The sequence below is a fragment of the Furipterus horrens genome, unplaced genomic scaffold, assembly GCF_987537825.1.
Source record: "Furipterus horrens unplaced genomic scaffold, mFurHor1.1.pri manual_scaffold_6, whole genome shotgun sequence".
In the NCBI taxonomy this organism is placed as follows: Eukaryota; Metazoa; Chordata; class Mammalia; order Chiroptera; family Furipteridae; genus Furipterus; species Furipterus horrens.
In genome coordinates, this window is record NW_028327176.1 from 4,788,504 (window position 1) to 4,794,503 (window position 6,000).

The following is a 6,000-nucleotide window of genomic DNA, read 5'->3' on the forward strand; positions in this document are numbered from 1 at the left end:
GTTGTCACCAGCCCTTTCATCAGAGGCCAGGGGACATTGACAATGGGCAGCGACCATCAGCTCTGATCCTCCGAGCGCCCTCCCCCACCAAAGGCAGCGCGTGGGGCCTTGGTGTGCTCCCTGGACAGGAGAACGGGGTGGAGGAACGTTCAGCAGGCCTCATTTAAAAACTAACCAACAAACAGAATAACTCCTCTGGAATCTGAATCTGCCCGTTTCTAGCAGGAGGGGTGTCCTAGGCAGCTGTCCAGGACAGCTCTGTCCCTGTTTTGTCTCCAGATCGGGGGCCTACGAGAGAGCACTTCTGCCCTAAATGGAGAGACAGGAGTTAAAATGTCACCAGGGTCCCCCTCCGGCCTCTGACCCCTTCTCCAGCTCCCGCTGCCATCGAAGGAGCTGAAGCGTCACTACCATTACCAGAAGGCCTGCTGCCTGAAGGAACCAGTGTGATCAGATAGAAGTTGGCCCTGGAAGTCAATGACCCCAAATGGCCACCGGGGGGCACAATCCATCTGGGTTTGGAGGCACAGCCTTTGGAAACCTGGTCCAACTAGACAGGGGCCCCTCCAGTGAGTGCGTGCCTGGGAGCCCAGCCGGGTGTGTTGTGGGGTCAGGGGGAGGGGGAGGAGTTCCTTACAGGACTGTCTGGGTATCAAAGGGCCTCCAATTAGCACAGCTCAAGGTCAAACATCACTAACTGGCTGGGAGGAGGGAGGTGTTTACGGCTGTTTGTAGTTCAAGTCTAAGAATTGTTTACTTTTGTGGCTCTCAAAGTACAGCCTGGGTCCTGCTGCTCCAGCATCTGGTGGTTTGTTAGAAATGCAAGTTTTTGGGCCCCGCCCTTGACCTTCTGAATCAAACTGGGTGGGGGGCCCACCTGTGTTAATAAATCCTCCCTGATTCCGATGCACACTCAAGTTCCAGAAGCTCCGAGGCCTGCTTCCTGGTTCTGAAGAGCAGCTGACATTGAACTTGGATCTGGCCTGGCCAGAGCGACAGAAGGGATCTGTCGAAGGATGGAGGCCCCCGGAAACCCAATACTGGGACTCGAGTGAGTCCCAAGCTGTCCTGAGCCTTGGACTCACAGCTGCTGGCCCGGGCCACCTTCCCCGAGCATCTCAGCCTGAGCTGGTCCAGGGCAGGAGGGGATTCTGCCTGCGACGAGGCCAGGCAGCTTGGGAACCGGCAGACCTGGGCTGTGCCCAGATTTCTGATGGCTCCCTCCCTCCCCAAAATCGTCGGGGCCTGGAGGGGCTGTCCTGATGCCAGAGATCTTTTCGCTGGTGCAGGAAGTCCATTCAGCCCTGCATGGCTTTTAATGAGTTTTGCAAGCAAGTGGCCTTTTCCGGTGACTCATTCCGCCTTTTGTGCACCGGAGGCTGTGGTTTTAAGTTTCACTTTGGAAAGTAACCACTACTCTTGTTGCTTTCTCCTCTGCTGGGACCCGAACAAGTCACATTCATTGTGCAACAAAGAAATGTAAACGCGGGCGGCCCAGTCATGTTTCTGCTCTGATTGCAAAAACATCCTTTTCCGAGGGAGAGGACAGAGCCAAGCGAAGAAGAAACGGTTTGTATTTTCACGGAACACATTCATTTGGGAACTTTATATGTTTCCTTGCGGAGTGGCTGGACAGCTTCGCTTTTGTTCTTTGTCTTCTTGATTCATAGTTCAGAAATACCCTGAAAATAAATAGCACGTCTCGGTGGAGCGAGGCAGTTCACCTCTGATTTATTGAGAGAGACGTGGCCCTGGACGAAAGTTTGTGTTCTTCCTTCCAGGCGGCAACACAAGAGGTAGTGATGGCGGAGACGCGCTCCGTGCAGCGAAAGAGTCTTCGTCCGGATGTCCAGAATTCAGCGTACGGTGCCCGAATCGGTGAATCTCTTAGGGTTAGCCAGCGTGTGTGACGCGGACCAACGGAGACGTTTTTCTCCAATTCAAATGATAGCGTCCTCTTCAAAATGCTTGTGTGGAACTGAATTATTCTTATCCAAGTTTACTTAAAGGCACGCAAACTTAAAACAATGGCCCTCACACCATTAGAGAGCCCAAACGCATGTAAAATCCAGCGCAGATATACCTGGAGCGCTGATGAAACGCGGTTTCACGTGAGTGCTGTGTGTTGGAAAGTGTTGATCCATGGATGCTAGAGAAATGATGTGGATCACAGAGGCCTTCGCGTTTGGCATTTCATTTGTTGACTTGATTGTTTTGATTTTTTGAGCATGATGGACCGCCACCATTTTGGTCATTAGCACTCACTCCTACAAAACCCAGTAATGAAAAAGTTCCTCCGCCTCCTCGGGCTGCTACTGCAGATTCTGACGACAGGCTGGAGTCCTGAAGACATTGTCTGCTGGCTGGTTGCTCACGGTTGTCGCAAAGCCAAGAGGCCTCAGCCAATGGGCGTGTCTGCACCTTGGAAACGGTAGATAAGGCCCAGCTCCGAGTGTTACTCTCCTTGCGGTTCCAGATCCCTTTTCACAGTCACCCGCTCCTTCTTTATGAGCAAAATTGAAGTTGAGAGGGAGAGATCGTGGCTAGTTGAAGGCCCCCTGACTAGGAAGAGGCAGAGCTGGAACGCAGGTCCCCAGATCCGGCGTATTTCCAGGTGTCCTCAAGCTCTCCTGTCACAAGAGTAGCAGTCGTATGGGTGGCGGGGACGACAGAGGGGAAGTGAGTGAGGATCAGAGCCATGGCCGTGCCGTGGGCCCCTCGCACGAGCCGTCCCCCAGAGCCCTGTCGCTGAGACAGCTGATGGGGACGAGAGGACCCGGAGCAGCGACCAGGCCGCCAGACAGACACGACAGCACCCACGTGTTCCCCAGGGTTGCATCCTGGTGTGTGGCACAGGGCCTCTGCTCTTTTAAAAAGGGAACGCACTTTGAACCGTGGGGTACGCACCTCCTTGTCTGAGCAGGAACAAAGGCAGACGAGACCTGGTTTCTCCTCCCCAGCAGAGCGTGACCTTTCCAGGCAGACACGTCCGCACAGACCAGGCACGCCTGGGTGCGGGAACGGAGCACATGTGCCACGGGGTGTGAGCTGGAAGGCCCGCCCCACAGCCTGAGGCCCCAGTAGGAGCTGATGAAGCAGCGTCTGGGACAGGAGGAGTAAGTACGTGTGCTCCTCTCCCGCCGCCTGTCCTTGGCTCGCCTTTACTGCTGCTCCGCCACAGCAGCGTGATGACGCCAAGGGGACCCTCCTGTTCTGCTGCGGGACTCCTGAGGTTGCACCTCTGGTGGCGACGTTGATGGGTTGGGGGCTCCCTGTGAAAATGGGGCTGTGTGGAGACCCGGAGCCTTGGGAGGGGCAGAGGTGAGAGCCGCCCTTCGGGAGTCCCGCATCGAGGGGCCGCTGTGCCTCTGTGTCTTGGTAGTGGGAACAGGAGTGGCGGTGGCAGGTCACCGCTGGGCTAAAGCAGTTCAAACACAGCTGCGCCCTTTCCACATCCCCTGTCTCTACCTGTCCACGGGCACAGGAACCCAAGGCAGAGACACAAGATGGAAGGAGCCTGCGACCCTGAGTTGCTAGATGGCAGGCAACTGGCCAAATACTGAAACGGGCTTTGTGGAATGAGGCACGTTTCCATGGCGATAATCTCTGAGATTCTGAGGTTATTGGTGACCGCAGGTAGCATTATCTCACTGATACAGACTGCAGATTCGGGAAGATCCAGATCAGGGAGGGGCAGCCTCCGGAGAGAGGCCTCCTGGGATGTTCAGGGTCAGCACGTTCTAGCAGAAGCGCGATCGCATCCTCAGTTTTGTGCCTTCCCTTTCTGCTTGTAAAAGGAGAGGGAAAGAAAGGATATATTTGACAACGTGGGAAATGCCTCTGAGAAGCTTTTCTTTCCTCCCGTTATGTTTTTGGCGGGAGGGAGGGGTTGGTCATATATTGAAAAAATAACAAGTAATAAAGAAACAGGAGCGACTCTCAACCCCCGGAGAAACCAGGAGTGATAGAACTAAAAAATCATGTTGTTACACCAGGAAGGTTGGGCTGGAAAAAGAGGGCACGTGGAAGGTAAAAGCTTCATCTGTCATTAAAAGTCAGTAAGTACTATCTGACTTTAGTAATCAAAATATTGTAGCGCATTTATATTATTTAGAAATACAAAGTAAATACCAGGATAAACAGCTGAAAAAGCGTTACCTTCGAGGGGTGGGGGATCTGCGTGGGCAGAAGGGCTGTGGGGGCGGGCGGGGCTCGCCTTTGGGTGACTTTCAGAGTTATGTGAATATATTGTTTTGGTCTCAATAAACTAGTATGATGAGAATTATATAATGTCAACAAAATAAAGTAAAAAGGAACAGAAGAACAAGGAGGAGGGGAAGAGGAAAGAGGAGAGCGGCTGATCTCGCCTGCCTGTGTCTGCACACTTTCCAGTTCTCTAAGGGACAAGTCTTCACTGGCCACTCTCTCCAAGGACGGTCCCTTTCATTCCATCTAGCGGCCAATTTTGAGAGTAGCAGTCAGGTTCTTTAAAGCTGCCTTATGCCTGGAGAGAGTGTTTCAGAAGGAAACCCCATTCCGTCTGTCTGAGGGGTGCCTTGTGCCTTAGAACTGGTACTTGGCAGGAAAGTAAGCGTTTGCAGGGAGAAACACACTGGAGGTCTCCCGTGCACCAGGTATGATGGCAGGATCAGGGGATCCGAGGAGCTCAGGGCCTGTAGGAAAGGGATGTTTAAAAAAATCACGCATTGAAGGTGGGCAGGTGCAGGGACAGAAATGTCAGTGTCCCGGGAGAGCACCATGAACGGAGGGGAGGTCAGGTGTTATCAGGGGCAGAGGAGGGCCTTCAGGGTGGGGGTGGTGCCTGGACTCAATCTGGAGTGATGGCTGGGGAGCAGGGAGAGGCCCAGGGAGTGACAGCGTGGTGAATGAAAGCAGTGACGAGCTCCATGTGGTCAAGACATGGGTGAGAGGCGGCTTCACTAGGAGTGGCCAGGCCAGATGGTCTGGTCTCACCTGCATGGCAGTTGGCGGCCACCTGAGTGGAGGACGGGGGCCTGAGCGGGTGGTGTTGTAGAGAGATCACTCAGGTAGTGGCGTGGAAGGACCGGGGAGGCTGGAGACTGGTAGGGCAGCTCCGGTGGGAGAGGCTGAGGGCGCAAATCTAGGCCGTGATATGGGGGCGGAGGAGAGGCCAGGAGGAACCCAGGACAACTCCCAAGGGTCAGACAGGGACACGAATGCCCAGAGGTGTCCCCGCCAGAATTAAGCTGTGGCTGATGCTAGAAGTATTAGGTCTCAGTAACTGGGATTCTCAACCTTGTTTGTACGTTCGAATTAATGAGAAGGAAGGATTTAAAAAATCACCACGGTAGAAGTCCCTCCCCAGACCCACTGACTCTGAGGCTCTGAGTCTCCAGCTGCCAGCGGGCTCAGCTTGGCTAGGACGTGTTTGCATTATAAACTCTGGTTGTCGCCGATTGGAGAGACCCAGACTGCGGGTGCGACCACAGCAGTGTGGTGGTGGATTTTATCTAGGAAACGTTAAAGACCTTTTGAGCTGGTGGGGGGGCAGGGAGGAGCTGTTTTATGAGGGGTATTCCATCCTCTGGAGTAACGCAGAGAAAACACCAGAATGGGATTATCGGGAAACCAAAAGCTAAAAATAACTCCGGGGATGGGCAGAGTGGAGGTGGGTCTGACCCGTGGTTCAGCACTGGGGTGCCAGGAACATCTGGGGAGACGGAAATAAAGAGATTTGAAGAGGCAGAAGGAGCCTCTAATAAGATACAGAGTCTTCACATTGATCAAGTTTGCAGGAAGATGACAGTGCCTCAAATGTCACTGACCAGGGAGCGGTCGATTTGCAGATCCCACCATGAACCTCCTCAAAGGTGAAGCCTTCCGGTTGAATTTGTGTTTATAAAAAACACGTCCAACCATTGGCCAGACTCACTGGTATTCTGGTGGGGCTGAAACCAAGAATATGTAACGTTTTCATATATTTTCCCTTCATTCCCCTCCCCGAAATGCCCGGAGTCT